This window comes from Rattus norvegicus (genome assembly GCF_036323735.1).
Source record: "Rattus norvegicus strain BN/NHsdMcwi chromosome Y unlocalized genomic scaffold, GRCr8 chrY_unlocalized_11, whole genome shotgun sequence".
NCBI lineage: Eukaryota > Metazoa > Chordata > Mammalia > Rodentia > Muridae > Rattus > Rattus norvegicus.
The window spans coordinates 342,523-359,584 of NW_026947369.1; positions in this window are offsets into that span (position 1 = coordinate 342,523).

The window sequence follows — 17,062 nt, forward strand, 5'->3', positions numbered from 1 at the left end:
GCTTCTAGTTGAGACTTCATCATCTCAGTCTTTCCACTAGTATTACTCTGCCACTTCACATTTACGAGTCAATATGTGTGATTACTTGACAGCTTTTACTTTCTTTTATATCTTTCTTTTTTATTTTTAGCAAATTTTATTGTTTTTTTTAACGGAATGTTTCTATATTTAAATTTCAAATATTATTTCCTTTCTGAGTTTCCTGAGCATAAGATCCCTACACATTCCCATTTCCTTTTTCTCTAACCAGCCTTTCTCCCGCATGACATTCCCTTGAACTGAAAGATGTACAAGGGAGGACAAGGGCTTCTCTTTCCAATGTTGATCAAAAATTACATCATTGCCATATATGAATTTGGAGCCATTCCTCAGTCCATGTACTTTCTTTGTGTATTCGTACAGTAAGAGAAAGCCCTGGTTCATTGGCATTGTTGTTCTTATGGGGTTGAAAGTACCTTAAGCTCTTCTAATCCTTTTTTTAAGTTTACCAAGAGCAGGTCCGTTTTTAGTTCACTGGTTTTTTACTAGCATTCACTTCTGTATTTGACATGCTGTATCATTGTCTCTCAGGAAAAATCTTTTTCCGATTCCTGGCAGAATGCAATTCGTACCTTCACCTATCTTATCTAGTTAGGTTGGCTGATATATATATATATATATATATATATATATATATATATATATATATATATATATATATATATATGCTATGATTTTGGTGGCTCCTACACCTATGTGGTTAAGGGGAAAGTTAACATGGGTTCTGCCCAACTATGTCAAGAATCTAGAATTCACAAATGACAGTTTCAAATAGTCCTCTTGTGTTTACCTATTGAAGTAGATAATTTACTGTTCCTCAAGCCATGTTTCTCCCTTCACATCATCCAATATCTTAGGATTGGCCTGAAGAAAGAATCATGGTGAAACATCCTAAACCCTCAAGTCTGCCCATGGGAAAACTGGAAGCTATGTAGTCTAGTACTGATATCAAATGGGAGTAGAGAACTGAATTCAACAGTGAAAAATGTCCTTTGCTTTCCTGATGTCTGGAAATTTTTTGATAAAATAAGGATTTGGGAGTTTATCATTTGTAGTAGGTTCACAGTATTTACACTTTTATAATCACTCTATAGCTGGAGTCACTTGTGACCAAATTCATTGAAGAAAATGGAATTGGCCAACAAAATTTTTGAGTACACATTGAAGAATATTTACAAAGTCCCTTATCAAACAATATACAGTAAGAAATTGAAATACAATATTCATTCTATTCAAGGTCTGTAGGTAAATGCTGACCTTTGAGAAACGGAGAAACCCTCAAATATTGAACTGTATGTCACAAGAATGAACCTATGATATATAGAATAAAAATATTATCTAGAAGAATCTCCTACACTCCATTTTCCTAAAACTTTTTTACCCATGCCATGCCCCTTAATAACTTTCTGCATTCAGAACATGTAACCACTAGTGAAGCAGAGAGAAGTCTCTCCTTTAGATAGATGGAGTACATAAAGGTTTCCTCCGTGTCAAAGGAGACACACGAGGAAAGGGCACCCTCGAATCTTGTCAATGTAAAGAAAGATGTTCAGGATGTAAGACATGGCATTTCTCAGTGACATGACCATTAGGCCCTCCCTGAAAACTCTCTTGTAACCTGGAGAGCCCTGGCTTATTCTGTGATGTCATAACTGTTGCCATGACTGCAACTGTCTCTCAGATATCCTTCAATACCTCTAGGGTTTACTAATTGGCCTCTAATTCAGAGAAAATTGGAGAGTGATAACAAAGTGGATGATGAGATAGGATGGGGGGAAGGAAGCTGGCCTTCTGTCTTGGTATAAAAAACAAGGAAGAAATATGTGGTCCTTTGGAAAGCTCAGTGAGTCCTTGGTAGGAATTGAGTGGGGTCTCTGAAGAGATAGCCTTGATGTGAGCCTTCCACATAAGGGAAATAGGAGTTGGGAGACTGTCAGAAGCTTCTTGACTTCCCTGATCTTATGGTTGCTGGATGTCAGAGGGTTTATATCATTTATTTCTTTATTCCAAAACCAAGTGTTATGAAGGACACAGTTGATTTCCTGAGAGCTCATGACTGTACTGTTTTTGTCAAGAAGAAAAGGTCCTAAGGAAGAAGGGTAAAACAAGTATTGTGTCCCTAACTCAAGTTAAACTCCTCAATGCTTTGGAAACCTATAGGGCACTTTGTGTCTGACACTGATATCTGGGAGAGAGAACTGCTTCTAGTTGAGACTTCATCATCTCAGTCTTTATACTAGTATTAACCTGACTACCACTTCAGATTTCTGAGTCAATATGTGAGATTGCTTGGCAGCTTTCTTTTCTTTTATATCATTCATTTATTTTTATATTTTAGCAATTTTTTCTTCTTTAAGTAGATGTTTCTACATATACATTTAAAATATTTCCTTTCTCCATTTCCTTTCCATAAGATCCCTACCCATTCCATTACCTTCTTCTCTAACCAGCCTTTCTGCCGCATGAAATTCCCTTGAACTGGGAGACAAACTGTGGAGGACAAGGCCCCTCTTTCCAATGTTGCCCAAAAAGGCCATCTCAGCCACATATGCATTTGGAGCCATAGGTCAGTCCATGTACTTTTTTTGTATGTTGGGCTAGTACGAGAAAGCTCTGGTCATTGGTATTGTTGTTAGTATGGGTTTGAAAACACCCTCAGTTCCTCTATCTTTATTCAAAATTTACCAAAAAGAGGTCCATATTCAGTTCACTGGCTTACTACTAGCATTAACTTATGTATTTGACATGCTATATCTGTGTCTCTCAAGAAATATTTATATCTGGTTCCTGGAAGAATGCACTTCTTACTTTCGTCAATCATATCTAGTTTTTTTGACTGATGTGTGTGTGTGTGTATATATATATATATATATATATATATATATATATATATATATACATTTGATGGCTCCAACACCTAAGTGTTTAAGTGGAATGTTAACATGGATTCTGCCCACCTATGTCAAGAACATAGAATTCACAAAAATACTCCTTCCTGTTTTTATAAACCTATTTAAGTAAATGTTTAACTGTTCCTTAAGCCATTCTTCTCCCTGCTCATCATCTGGTATCTTATGTTTTGCCTTAAGATAGAATCATGTTAAAACATCCTAAAACCTCAAGTCTGGCCATAGGAATTCTGGAAGCTCAATAGTGTAGTACTTATATCAAATGGGACAAGAAACCAAATTCATTAGTCCATGTTGTCCTTTGCTTTCCTGATGTCTGGTAATTTTTTTATAAAATAAGTATTTGGGAATTCATCATTTGAAATAGGTACACCATATTTACAATGTTATACTCACTCATTACCTGGGTCCCCTTTGTGACCAAAATCATTGCAGAGAATGGAATTTGAAAACAATATTTTTGAGTACACATGGAGGAATATTTACAAAGTCCCTTATCATGCCCAACCTCGACTAACAAGGAAGACATGACCAATGAAGATCTTCTTCAAGCAATTTTACTCAGGAACCTTGATACAATTTTCAGACACTAGGGAACCCCCGGAGCACACTTAAATAGCTAGTGCTGGCCAATCCCAGCAAGCAACGTGGGCCATGCCGGTAGGCTGTCACTATGCAGAAGCTAGCAGACCAGGCAGGCATAGACAAATAAGAACCTTCTTACTACAAGGATAGCGCACCATTGGGAGGGTAGAAGGTGGAAACCAGTGCCATGTTTGAGGCGGACCAAACACCGCTGCCTATAGTTCCCCCTTTTATTTAATTAACCAAGCAGGCAAAGGAACCACTGAGCATGGTGACCCCTCCCCAACCACGTGTCTTAGGATCATCTCTTCATTAAACCAGTCTTAGGACAACTCGTCTTCCACAAGTTTCCATGCCATAGATAGAAGGTAGGTTGCCCATCACTGTGCACAGTCACTCACACATACTCGGGCGTGAGGTACAACAAGGTCTTCTGAATGACCCTTAGACAGGCTTGAGGGGACTGTCCTGCTTCAATGGCTGCAAACTGTGTGCCACCTCTGAACAAACCTCATTCTAAAATAGAAACCACAGGCACACTAGGGAGACCAGCAGCAAGCGTCCAGCTAGGGTTTCCATACCCACCCATACCCTCAGATGATTCATAGCATTAACAATCCAAGATGACAATCTTGTAGCCAGTCTAGCATCTGCACGTGTGGAGTTCATCTTCAGGATGGCTACATGTAGCTGATCCATTTAGGAGTCGAATTCTCCTGCCCAATTGCCTTGAAGATAACGTGACAACTGTTTAACCAAATTAGAGGAGTGGGCTTAAAAGTCATGACGTATCGGCATGAGTCTTGGGAACACCGGTAGTATCCCCCACCAGGGCTCTGTTTGAACCAGCATTTGGGTCACACCGAGGAGTGTCAGCAACAGCAGGATCATCATTCTTGTAGCATCTCCTGGTCAATCTTTCAGGGACCTACAAAGGATCTTGCAGATCCGGAGGAAACACACAAACAGACCCTCTTGCACATGCCAACATGGGATCTGGTCCATGCTATAAGCCAGTGATCACATCTTTCCCTTTCACATAACTTTCAATGTGCCCGCCCGACACTGATGTCTGTCAGCAGCAGAAAGGCCATCATCATTCAAAATTAAAAAAAAAAAAATTAAGAATAAAAGGGGCTAAGGATATCTGTTCCTTGGGGCTTCTACCATGGCCTATTCCCCTTTTTTGTTTAATTATGCATTCCTTCAAGGTACGATGTGCTTGCTCAACAACACATTGATGTTGGGGATTATAAGGCAGGTCATGGCACATTCATCTGTTTATAAAAGGATTTGAAAGATTTGGCAGTTTATGCTGGGCCACGATCAGTTTTTAAGTGTTGAGGGTTTCCCCAAGCAGCCCAGGCTTAGAGGCAGTGTCCAACAACATTGGGTGCATTTTCTCCACTCGTAGGGGTAGCATGAATGACACCTCAACAAGTATCCACAGAAACATGAATGTATTTTAGGCTCCCAAATCCAGATATGTGAGTTACATCCATTTACCAAACCTTTAGGGGCAAAAGTCCTCTAGGATTAACCCCTACACTATGGGGATGGTGAAAAGTGATACACTGTTGACATCCTAAAACTATCTGTCAAGCATCTGCTCAAGACAAGTGAAACTTCTGCTCTAAGGTCTTAGTAAGCACATTAAATTGTTTATGAAACTGTTGGGCTTCATCCAATGATGAGCTTAGGAATATGAACTCCATTCGGGTACATCTATCCACAAGATCATTTCACTCACTGAGAGGAGCAGGCAAACCTTTATGTGCTCTAATATTTTGGACAAAAAACTTGTGACCTCTTTCTCAGATCAATTCCTGAAGTTCTCTCAGCAGCTGGCATACCGTGCTGCTAATTTTAATAGGGCCAGCCACTTCTAATATCTTAACTGCATTAATATATATGACGAATCAGAGAGCAAATTAAAGCAAAGGAACAATTTTGTACACTTCCTGCACAATCTTGAATTCAATTATTTGTGGAGAGCCGGGTTGATATTGGCACAAAATTGTCTCTTGATGGTTAATCACATAAGCTCCACAGCCATTTTTGGATCCATCTGTAAAAATGTTTGGCGCCCCCTATATAGGAACACTGAAAGATCACGGGATGTTCTTTAAAGAAGGATAGCAAAGAGTGTTTTGGATAATGATTATCTATCCCTCCATGGAATCCACAGCATGATATAGCCCAATCATCCACAGTGCCACACAAGATCTTCATCTGCTGACCTGTATAGGGCACGATGATTGAGGTTGGGGAAACAACAAATTATTGTACGCACTGTTGGATCGCATTCAGGGCTAATCATGCAACTGCTGTATGGTAATACTCTACTGATCTAGCTGGAGAAGCCTTGGGATAAACCCAAAGCAGAGGACCATCTTGCCACAACAATACTGTGTGCTGCCTGTGGGTGGCTAGACTGCATAGCACCCTCCTTCCATCGATGTAAAATTGTGCCTTGTAATCCTTTTTCAACCTTCTCTAAAGCTTCCTTTGCTTCATCAGTCAATTGTCTTGGAGATTACAAGGCCGAATCCACAACTAAATATTATACAATGGTTTTAATTCATAATTTGGTAATTTTAAATGACATCTGACCCAATTAATATCTCCTAGTAATTTTTCAAAATCATTAAGAGTCTTAAGATTATCTTACCTCAATTCAACCTTCTGGGGGATAAAGGTATAAGGACTTAGTTTTGTTCTTAAATAATTTACAAAATTGCCCTTTTGTGCCTTTTCTGGGGCAGTAATCAAATCCCCTACCTTCTAGCAATTTAACTAAATTTCCATATACTAAATCTAAAATCTCTTCATACTTTGCAGTTAAAAGGATATCATCTGTAAAATTGGGTGCAGGAAACTTCTGTCTTATTGGGGCAATGGCATTGCCCTCAAAAAGTTGACACACAGAAGGGCTATTGGCCATACCCTGTGGTAAAACTACCCATTGTAGTCGTTGATCAAGTTCTTCATGATTGCATGATGGAACAGTAAAAGCAAATCTTTCACTATCTCTTGGACAAAGAGGTATGGAGAAAAAGCAATCTTTTATATCAATCACTACAACAGGCCAACAGTCTGGCAGAGAGGATAAAAGAGGAAGCCCGAGTTGCACTGGGGCCCATGATTTGCATCTGTTCATTAATAACTCGTAAATCATGCAACAGTCTCCATTTCCCTGACTTCTTTTTAAACACAAAAATTGGGGTATTCCAAGGTAATACTGATGGTTTTATAAGCTTGGCACCCAGCTTTAGTTGTAGCAAACTTCTCAGAAGAAAGCAGCCACTGAGGAACCCAAACCGGCTCCTCTGTTTTCCAGGTAATGGGAACCCTTCTTCAGTGGCCCCATGGAAAAACCCAGGACCTGATTCCTTTCCCTCTGTTGGGCAGTTATAGGGTTAGTCGTACCCTGCAGGTGTTTCCCTATTCCAATACCAGGAAAATAGCCAATATGTTTCATAATCTTTAGTGAAGTTTCAGAATACTCAGTGGTCAATTTGAAACCCATATCTTTCAGCAAATATCTCCCCCAAAGGGAAATGGGCAAATCCAACCCATAGGGTTGCATAACTCCTGAATGCCCTTCCTGATCTCTCCAACTCAGTTGTCTTGCCCTCATATCAGGAGCTTTTGTCTAATGGAGACCTTGTAATGTTTGAGATGAGGCCTGTACTGGTCTTCCAGAGGGCCAATCTTTCTTAGCTATTATACTTCTATCGGCCCCTTTATCCAACACTCCTAGGATCCTTTTACCATCTACCCTTAGCTCCATTACTGGGCGTTGGTTTAAACCCAAGGCTAAAAATGTAAGGTCGGGGACTGTGGAACGGAAACCATTCTCTCCTCTCCCTCTAGAGTGGGCTACAAATCTTTCATGAAGTCTAGGCAAAAGTAATATTTGGGGTATTCTGTCCCCAGGGGAAATGGTACCAATACCTTTCAGTGATTCTACCATGATCTTGACTACCCCAGTTTAATCTGGGTAAATAACTCCTGGATGGACATGTAGTCCTTTTAAATATGTAGATGATCTCCCTATAAGTAACCCTACTGGCCCAGGTTCAAGGGGTCCTTTAAAATCAGATTCTATCAACTAGACCCCCATTCAAGGCGTTAGTACAGGTCTGCTGGTGGAGCAGAGGTCCAGTCCTGTGGAGCACTTAGTGGCTCACCTTGTCCTCTCGGATGGCGAAGGGACGGCCATATCTCGTGTCTCTGTTATACGTCCTGATTCTCCACTGGCCCATATATTTGTAGGTCCTGGTGTCCTGGAACCGGCTGTCCATTTTTTGGACCTGCTCCACCAAAACCCGAGCTAAGAGGCTGCCCATTGATGTCTTTTACCGAGTGGCACTCATGAGCCCAATGGTTCCCCTTTTTGGACTTGTGGCACAGAACTTGTTGCCTTGGGCGTTGGCCAATTCCTGTACTGAATAGACTTCTCCTTTCTCAACATTGCCTTTTTAGGTGCACCTGTTGATCACACTTAACACACACTCCTGAACTTCCTCCTTTTCTCTGCGTCTTCTGCATAACAGCATCCACAAGTCCAGCATTAGACAAAGGTCCCCCTATTTCTCTACAGACCTTCATCCAAGCTTCAAGTCCCTTATTCTTGTAAGGAATGATAGCAGCTCGACATTCCTTTGTGCACTGTTCATAGGCCAACTGTTTAATCAACGCCATAGCCGTATCGGGGTCGCCAAAGACTCTCCCCGCTGCTTCCACTAATCAGGCTACAAAGTCAGAGAATGGCTCCATAGGTCGTTGAAGGATCTTGATTAGGTTTCCACTCACTTCTCCCTTATTAGGTAAGGATTTCCATGCCTTTGTTGCAACTTCTTAATCTGCTGGTAAACCTGTCCTGGATACCCTGTCTGAGCATTGGCAAAGCGTCCCTGACCCAGCAGCATATCTCTATCCCAGACAGACTGGCTGCCCCTCGCCCTGCTGCCAAGTTAGAGTCAGCGTGTTCATTGGGAAACTCAATAAGACAAGTTCTCCAATACAAATACTGTCCCAGTCTAAGACAGGCCCTAGTAAGTTTAATCCAATCACTAGGAGTCATGCAAAATCTGTGTCAGACCTCAACCTAAGCTATGGTAAATGAGGCCATAATGCCATAAGTGTTACTGATTCCTTCAGGGACTTGATCACCTTAAAGTCTAAAGGCTCATGATACCTTTGTTGATTAGCATCCACATAAACAGGATAGGCCAGATTCACTTCTGTGCGGACTGGCTCCCACACTTCTGGGCAGAATGGACTACCTGTTTGTTGCATGCCCAATGTCTCGCAAGAAGAAGCCGTGGCAACAGGATTCCTCTGCGAACAAGCCTTTATTGTACAGCTCTCTTGACCAGGGACAGTGGGACCTCAAGCAGCAAGAGTGCTCACCTTATATAGACAGCAGCAGAGGCTATGCTAATTGTCCTTCAGGGATTGGTGGAGCATGAATTACCTCATTAGCATTGTGCTGCTCCCTCATTAGCATATTACTAGCCAATTGATGCCGGGTGAAAACCCTGCACATGTACAGTGCCGTTGTTAACCACAGGAGGACCCCCTGCACCTGAAACTTTATTTTCTCCCTCTACAACTTTGCAGGGAGGAGGAGCTGAGGGGACCCTCCTACGGAGTTCGTCCACCATTTTAGACTTTTTCCTTTTCTTCTTCTTAATCTGTTTCGTCTGTTTCTTCCTCTATATCTGTCTTTTCTGAGTCTGTCTCCTTTGTACTTCCCTGGTTTTCTGTTCTTTCCTCTTGAAGCATTTCATGGGCAGCTTTCCCCTTCTCTATAGTTGCCTGACAACATTTTTGATCCTCAGGACAACTATGCAGTAAATGCCACACTGGATGGACCCCAGGTCTTAGAGTCCCCTGTTCCAATGCAAAATCAAGGTCTTTCCCTATTTTTTCCCAACTTGCCACAGTAAGGTTACCAGAGTCTGAGAACCAGGGAGCAAAGACATGGCATTCACACAAAAATCTCTCTATGGTGCTCCTTTTTATTTTTAGTTTCTTATGCTCAAACAGCTCTTGAAGAGCCAGAAAAATTGGATGAGACTGTGAGGTCCTCAGGATCAAAACTTTCTAGGCTGCTGTGACTAAATTTACCAAGCGTCTTCCTAATTTCAGTTTGTTTCTACCGAGAACTTACTTTTTAACTACCCTGAGAATTTAAAACCACTTATTTCCCACGGTCCTTATGGTCCCACCTTACCTTGGGAAATTTCCAGCGATGCCCCGACTGCAAGAAGTTCTGATATCAGGAGGTCCCTTTACGGGTCACCACTTGCCGTGTCCACCCTCGACCAGCATGGAAGACACGAATAGTGAAGATCTTCTTCGACGAGTTTTACTCAGGAACGTTGATACAATTTTCTGACCACAGGGAACCCCCAAACCAAATTTAAATAGATAGTGCTGGCCAATCCTAGCAAGCCAAATGGGTCATGCAGATAGGCTTTCAAAATGCAGAATCTGGCAGGCCAGGTGCATAGCCAAATAAGGAATAGTTTACTAAAAGGAGAGCTCAACATTGGGAGGGTGGAAGGCAGAAACTAGCACCAACTTAGAGTCCTGGCACGTCGCAGCTGCCTACAGTTGCTTTTCAAGGAATTTACAATAAGAAATTCAAATACAATATTCATTCAATAAAAGGTCTGTAGGGAAAATACTAGACTTTGGGAAACAGAGAAAACCTAGAAAATTGAACTGTATGTCACAGGAAAAAATCTGTGACATACAGAATAATAATATTCTCTAGAAGAATCTCCAACACTCCATGTTCCTACATCTTTATTACCCATGCCAAGCCCCTGAACAAGTTTCTCCATTCAGAACATGAAACCACTAGTGAAGCAGAGAGAAATCTCTAGAATTAGACAGATGGAGTACATAAAGTTTTCCACTGTGTCACAGGAGACATACTTTGAAAGTGGTTACTGTTTGACATGTAATTCAGAGAAATTGGGGAGTGATAATAAAGAGGATGAAGAGATTGGAAATGGGTAGAAGGATGCTGGCCTTCTATCTTGGTATAAAAAAACAAGGAAGAAATATGTGGTCCTTTGGAAAACTCAGAGAGCCCTTGGTAGGGGTTGAGTGGGATGGCTGAAGAGATAGCCTTGATCTGAGCTTATATATAAGGGAATAAGGAACTGTGAGGCTCTTAGAAGCTTGTAGACTTCCCTGTTCTTATGGTTCCTGGAAGTCAAAGGGTTTATATCATTTATTTCTTTATTCCAAAAGCCAAGTGTTGTGAAGGGCACGGTTGTTTTCCTGAGAACTCATGACCTTTACACTTTTTCACAAGAAGAAAAGGTCCTAAGGAAGAAGGGAAAAACAAGTATTGTGTCACTAACTAAAGGTAAACACATACATGCTTTGTATACCTATCATGCACTTTGTGTCAGACACTGATATTTGGGAGAGAGAAGTGCTTCTAGTTGGGACTTCAATAACTCAGTCATTCCACTAGTATTACTCTACCACTTCAGATTTCTAAGTCAATATTTGTGATGGCTTTGCAGCTTTCTTTTCTTTTATATCATTCATTTTTTTATATTTAAACAAAATTTATTGCTTTTTAATTAGATGTTTCTATATATACATTTAAAATATTATTTCCTTTCCCAGTTTCCTGTGCATAAGATCCCTACCTGTTCCATATCCTTCTTCTCTAACCAAACTTTCTGCCACATGACATTGCCTTGAACAGGGAGACAAATTAGAGGGGACAAGGGCTTCTCTTTTCAATGTTGCCCAAAAAGGCCATCCTCTGCAGCATATGCATTTGTAGCCATAGACTACTCCATGTACTTTCTGTGATTATTGGTCTAGTTATAAAAATCTCTGGTTCATTGGCATCATTGTTCTTATGTGGTTTAAAGCACGTTCAGTTCTTCTAATCCTTTTTTTTTTAATTTAACCACATGTCTGTTTTCAGTTCACTGGTTTGCTACTAGCATTCACTTCTGTATTTGACATGCTGTATCTGTGTCTCCAGTAAATATCTATATCCAGTTCCTTGCAGAATGCACTTCCTACCTTCATCAATCTTATCTAGTTTTTTTTTTTTTTGGTCTGATGTATACATATATACTTTTGGTGGCTCTTACACCTATGAAGTTAATTGGAAAGTTAACATGGATTCTGACCAACTAGGTCAAGAATATAGAATTCAAAAATGACAATTTCAAAGAGACTCCCCCTGTTTTTATGAACCTATTGAAGTAGACTTTATTTTTTCTCTTTTATTCAGAGCTGGGGAAGGAACCGAGGGTCTTGCGCTTGCTAGGCAAGCGCTCTCCATTGAGGTAAATCCCAAACCTGAAGTAGACGTTTAACTGGTCCTCAGGTCATTCTTTTCCCTGCACATCATCCAGTATCTTACGTTTGGCCTGAAGAAAGAATCATGGTAAATCATCCTAAACCCTCAATTCTGGCCATGGGAACACTGGACGCTAGAGAGTGTAGTACTGATATCAAATGGGACAAGAAACAGAATTCAATAGTCAATGTTTTCTTTGTTCTCCTGATGTCTGGTAATTTTTTGATAAAATAAGAATTTGGGAGATTACATTTGAAGTAGGTACACAGAATTTACACTATTATACTTACTCTATATCAGGGCCCCATATGTGACAATATCATTGCAGAAAATGGTACTTGAAAACAGAATTTTTGAGATCAATTTCTGAGAAAAATTTACAAAGTCACCTAACAAGGAATTTACAATAAGAAATTGAAATACAATATTCGTTCAATTATACATCTGTAGGGAAAATGCTGGTCATTGTGATACAGAGAAAACCTAGAAAATTTAACTGTGTGTCACAGGAATGAACTGGGGATTAAAAATATTATCTAGGAACATCTCCTACACTCCATGTTCCTAAATCGTTTTCACCCATGCCACGCCCCACAGCATGTAACCACTAGTCAAGCACAGAGAATTCTCTAGCTTTAGAGAGAAGGTGTATATAAAGGTTTCCACTGTGTCATAGGAGACATACCTATAAAGTGCAAACTTGAATCTGGTCAATGTAAGGAAAGGTGTTCATCAGGTAGGCCATGACAGTTTTCAGTGACATCATTGTTAGGCATTCCCTGAAAACTCTCTTCTAACCTGGAGAGCACTAGATTCTTCTGTGATGTCACAAGTGTTGTTGTGACTGCAACTTCCTCTGAGATATTCTTTCAGTACTTCTAGGGTTTACTAATAGGCCTCTACTTCAGAGCACATTTGGGAGTGATAACAAAGACGATGAAGAGAATAGAAATAGGGAGAAAAAAGCTGATCTTCTTTCCTGGTATAAAAAACAAGGAAGAAATATGTGGTCCTTTGGAAAGTTCAGTGAGTCCTTTGTAGGGTTTGAGTGATATCGCTGAAGAGATAGCATTGATCTGAGTCTTCCACATAAGGGAATCAGGAGCTGGGAGACTCTCAGAAGCATTTGCACGTCTCTGTTCTTATCTGGACTTCTCTGTTCTTATGGTTCCTTGAAATAAGAGAGTTTATATCATTAATTTCTTTATACCAAAAGCCAAGTGTTGTGAAGGGCACAGTTGTTTTCCTGAGAACTCATGACCCTTACTCTTTTTTTCAAGAAGAAAAGGTCCTAAGGAAGAAGGGAAAAACAAGTATTGTATCCCTAGTTCTGAATAAACTCCTCCACGCTTTGGATACCTATAGTACAGTTTGTCTCTCACACTGATATCTGGGATAGAGAAGTATTTGTAGTTGAGACTTCATCATCTCAGTCTTTCCACTACTATTACTCTGAATAACACTTCAGATTTCTGTGTCAAGATGTCTTTTTACTTGGCAGCTTTCTTTTTTTCATATCATTCTTTTTTTTATTTTTTACCAAAATTTATTGTTTTATAACTGGATGTTTCTATATTTACTTTTAAAATATTATTTCCTTTCCCAGTTTCCTGCCCATAAGGTTCCTACCCGTTCCATTTCCTTCTTTTCAAACCAGCCTTTCTGCCGCAATGCATTCCCTTGAACTGGGAGACAAAGTAGGGAATACAAGAGCTTCTCTTTCCAAGTTGCCCAAAAAGGCCATTTTCTGCCACATATGCATTTGGAGCCATAGGTTAGTCCATGTACTTTCTTTGTAAATCTGTCTATTATAAGAAAGCGCTGGTCACTGGCATTGTTATTCTTCTCGGGTTGAAAGCACCTTCAGCTCTTTGAATCCTTTTTCAAAATTTACCAACAAGAGGTCTGTTTTCAGTTAACTGGTATGTCCCAGCATTCACTTTTGTATTTGACAGGCTGTATCTGTATCTCTCAGTAAATATTTATACCTGGTTCCTTGCAGAATGAACTTCTTACCTTCATCAATCTTATCTAGTTTGGTTGGCTGATGAGTACAAATATAATTTTGGTGGCTCTTACACCTATTTTTGTCAAGTGGAATGTTTACATGGATTTTGCTGAACTATGTGAAGAATGTAGAATTAAGAAATGACAATGCAAATAGTTTCCGTCCTGTTTTTATGAACCTATTGAAGTAGACGTATAACTGGTCCTCAAGCCATTCTTCTTCCTGCCCATCATCTGGTATCTTACATTTGGTTTTAAGAAAGAATCTTGGTAAAACATCCTAAACCCTCAGTTCTGGCTATGGGAAAACTGGAAGCTAGATAGTGTAGTACTGATATCAAATGGGATTAGATAACCAAATACAATCATCCATGTTGTTTTTGATTTCCTGATGTCTGGTAATTTTTTTGTTAAAATAAATATTTGTGAGTTTATCATTTGAAGTAGTTTTACAGTATTTATGCTGTTTTACTCACTATATAGCTGGGCCCACTTTGTGACAAAAATCATTGCAGAAAATGGAATTAGAAAACAGAATTATTGAGTACACATTGAGGAATATTTACAAAACCCCCTATCAAGGAATTAAACATAAGGAATTGAAATACAATATTCATTCAATTAAAGGTCTGTAGGGAAAATACTGGCCTTTGGGAAACAGAGAAAACACAGAAAATTGAACTTTATATCAACGGAATGAAACTGGGAATAAAAATATTATCTAGAGGGGCTGGGGATTTAGCTCAGTGGTAGAGCGCTTACCTAGGAAGTGCAAGGCCCTGGGTTCGATCCCCAGCTCCAAAAAAAAGAAACAAAAAATATTATCTAGAATTATCTCCTACACTCCATGTTCCTAAATCTTTTCTACCCTGTCTAATTTTCTCCATTCAGAGCATGTAACCACTTGTGAAGCAGAGAGAAGTCTCTAGCTTTAGAGAGATGTGTTATGTATAGGTTTCAACTGTGTAACGGGAGACATACTTGGAAAGTGAAAATTCGAATCTGGTCAATGTAAGGAAATGTGTTCAGCAGGTAGTCCACAGCAGTTCTCAGTGCCATAATCATTAGGACCTCCCTGAAAACTCTCTTGTAACCTTGAGCGTCCTAGCTTCTGTGATGTCACAACTATTGTCGTGACTGCAACTGCCTCTCAGTTATTCCTTCACCAATAGGTTTTACTAATATTCTCTAATTCAGAGCAAATTGTGGTGTGGTAACAAAGAGGAAGAAGTGTTTGGAAATGGGGAGAAGGAAGCGGGCCTTCTGTCTTGGTATAAAAAATAAGGAAGAAAAATGTGGTCCTTTGGAAAGTTCAGTGAGTCCTTTGTAGGGCTTGAGTGATATCGCTGAAAAGATAGCCTTAATCTGAGCCTTATAAATAAGGGAATCATGAGCTTGGAGACTCTCAGAAACAACAGGACTTTCCTGTTCTTATGGTTCCTGAGGGATTATATCGTTCATTTCTTTATTCCAAAAACCAAGTGTTGTGAAAGGCACAGTTGTTTTAATGAGAGCTAAGGACCTTTACTCTTTTTGTCAAGAAGAAAAGGTTCTAAGGAGAAGGGAAAAACAAATATTCTGTCCCTAACTCAAGTTAATCATCTCCTCTGTGCTTTGGACACCTATAGTGCAGTTTGTGTCTGACAATGATTATTGGGAGAGAATATTCTTCTAGTTGAGACTTCATCATCTCAGTCTTTCCACTAGTATTACTATGACTATGACTTTAAATTTCTGAGCCAATAATTGTTATGACTTTGCACATTTATTTTCTTTTATATCATTCATTTTTTTATATTTTAGCAAAATTAATTCCTTTTAACTAGATTTTTAAGTAGATATAAACATTTAAAATACTATTTCAATTTCCAGTTTCCTGATCATATGTTCCCTACGCATTCCATTTCCTTCTTCTTTTTTTTTTTTTTTTTTGTTCTTTTTTTCTGAGCTGGGGACCGAACCCAGGGCCTTGCGCTTCCTAGGCAAGCGCTCTACCATTGAGCTAAATCCCCAACCCCTTCATTCTTCTCTAAACAGCCTTTCTGGCTCGTGACATTCCCTTGAATTGGAAGAAAAACTAGGAAGGACAAGTGCCTCTCTTTTCAATGTTGCCCAAAAATGACATCCTCAGCCACTTATTCATTTGGAGCCATAGGTCAGTACATGTACTTTCTTTTTATATTTGTCTAGTACAATAAAGCTCTGTATCATTGGCATAGTTGTTCTTATGGTGTTGAAAGCACCCTCAGCTCTTCTAATCCTTTTTTAAGATTTAGCAACAATATGTCCATTTTCAGTGCACTGGTTTACTACCACCATTCACTTCTGTATTTGACATGCTGTATCTGTGCCTCTCAGTAAATATCTATATCTGGTGCCTGGCAGAAAGCACTTCTTACCTTCATCAATCTTACCTAGTTTTGTTGGCTGATGTATACATATATACTTTTGGTGGCTCCTACACCTAAATGTTTAAGTGGAAAATTATCATGGATTCTGGCCAAATATGTCAATAGTGTAAAATTCACAAATGACAATTTCAAATAGACTCTCTCCTGTTTTTATTAACCTATTGAAGAATATGTTTAACTGGTCCTCAAGACATTTTTCTCCCTGTCCTTAGTCCAGTATCTTACTTTTGGCCTTAAGAAAGAATGATGATAAATCATCCTACCCTTATGTCTGGGCATGCAAACACTGGAAACTAGATAGAGTATACAGGAATGACCTGTGAATAAAAATATTGTCTATAAGAACTTCCTACACTCTGCACTTTTCTGTTCTTATGGTTCCTGGAAGACAGTGGGTTTATATCATTCATTTCTTTTTTCCAAAATCCAAGTGTTTGAAGGGCATATTTGTTTTCCTGATAAGTCATGACCTTTATACTTTGTCAAGAAGAAAAGGTCCTAAGGAAGAAGGGAAATCAAGTATTGTATGCTTAGCTCCAAGTAAACTCATGCTTTGGATATCTATAGAGCACTTTGTGTCTGACACTGATATTTGGGAGAGAGAAGTGCTTCTAGTTTAGACTTGATCATCTCAGTCTTTCCACTAGTATTACTCAGACGACCACTTCAATTTCCTAGGAAATACATGTGATTACTTGGCATCTTTCTTTTCTTTTATGTCATTCATATTTTTTAGAGAATTTTATTGCTTTTTT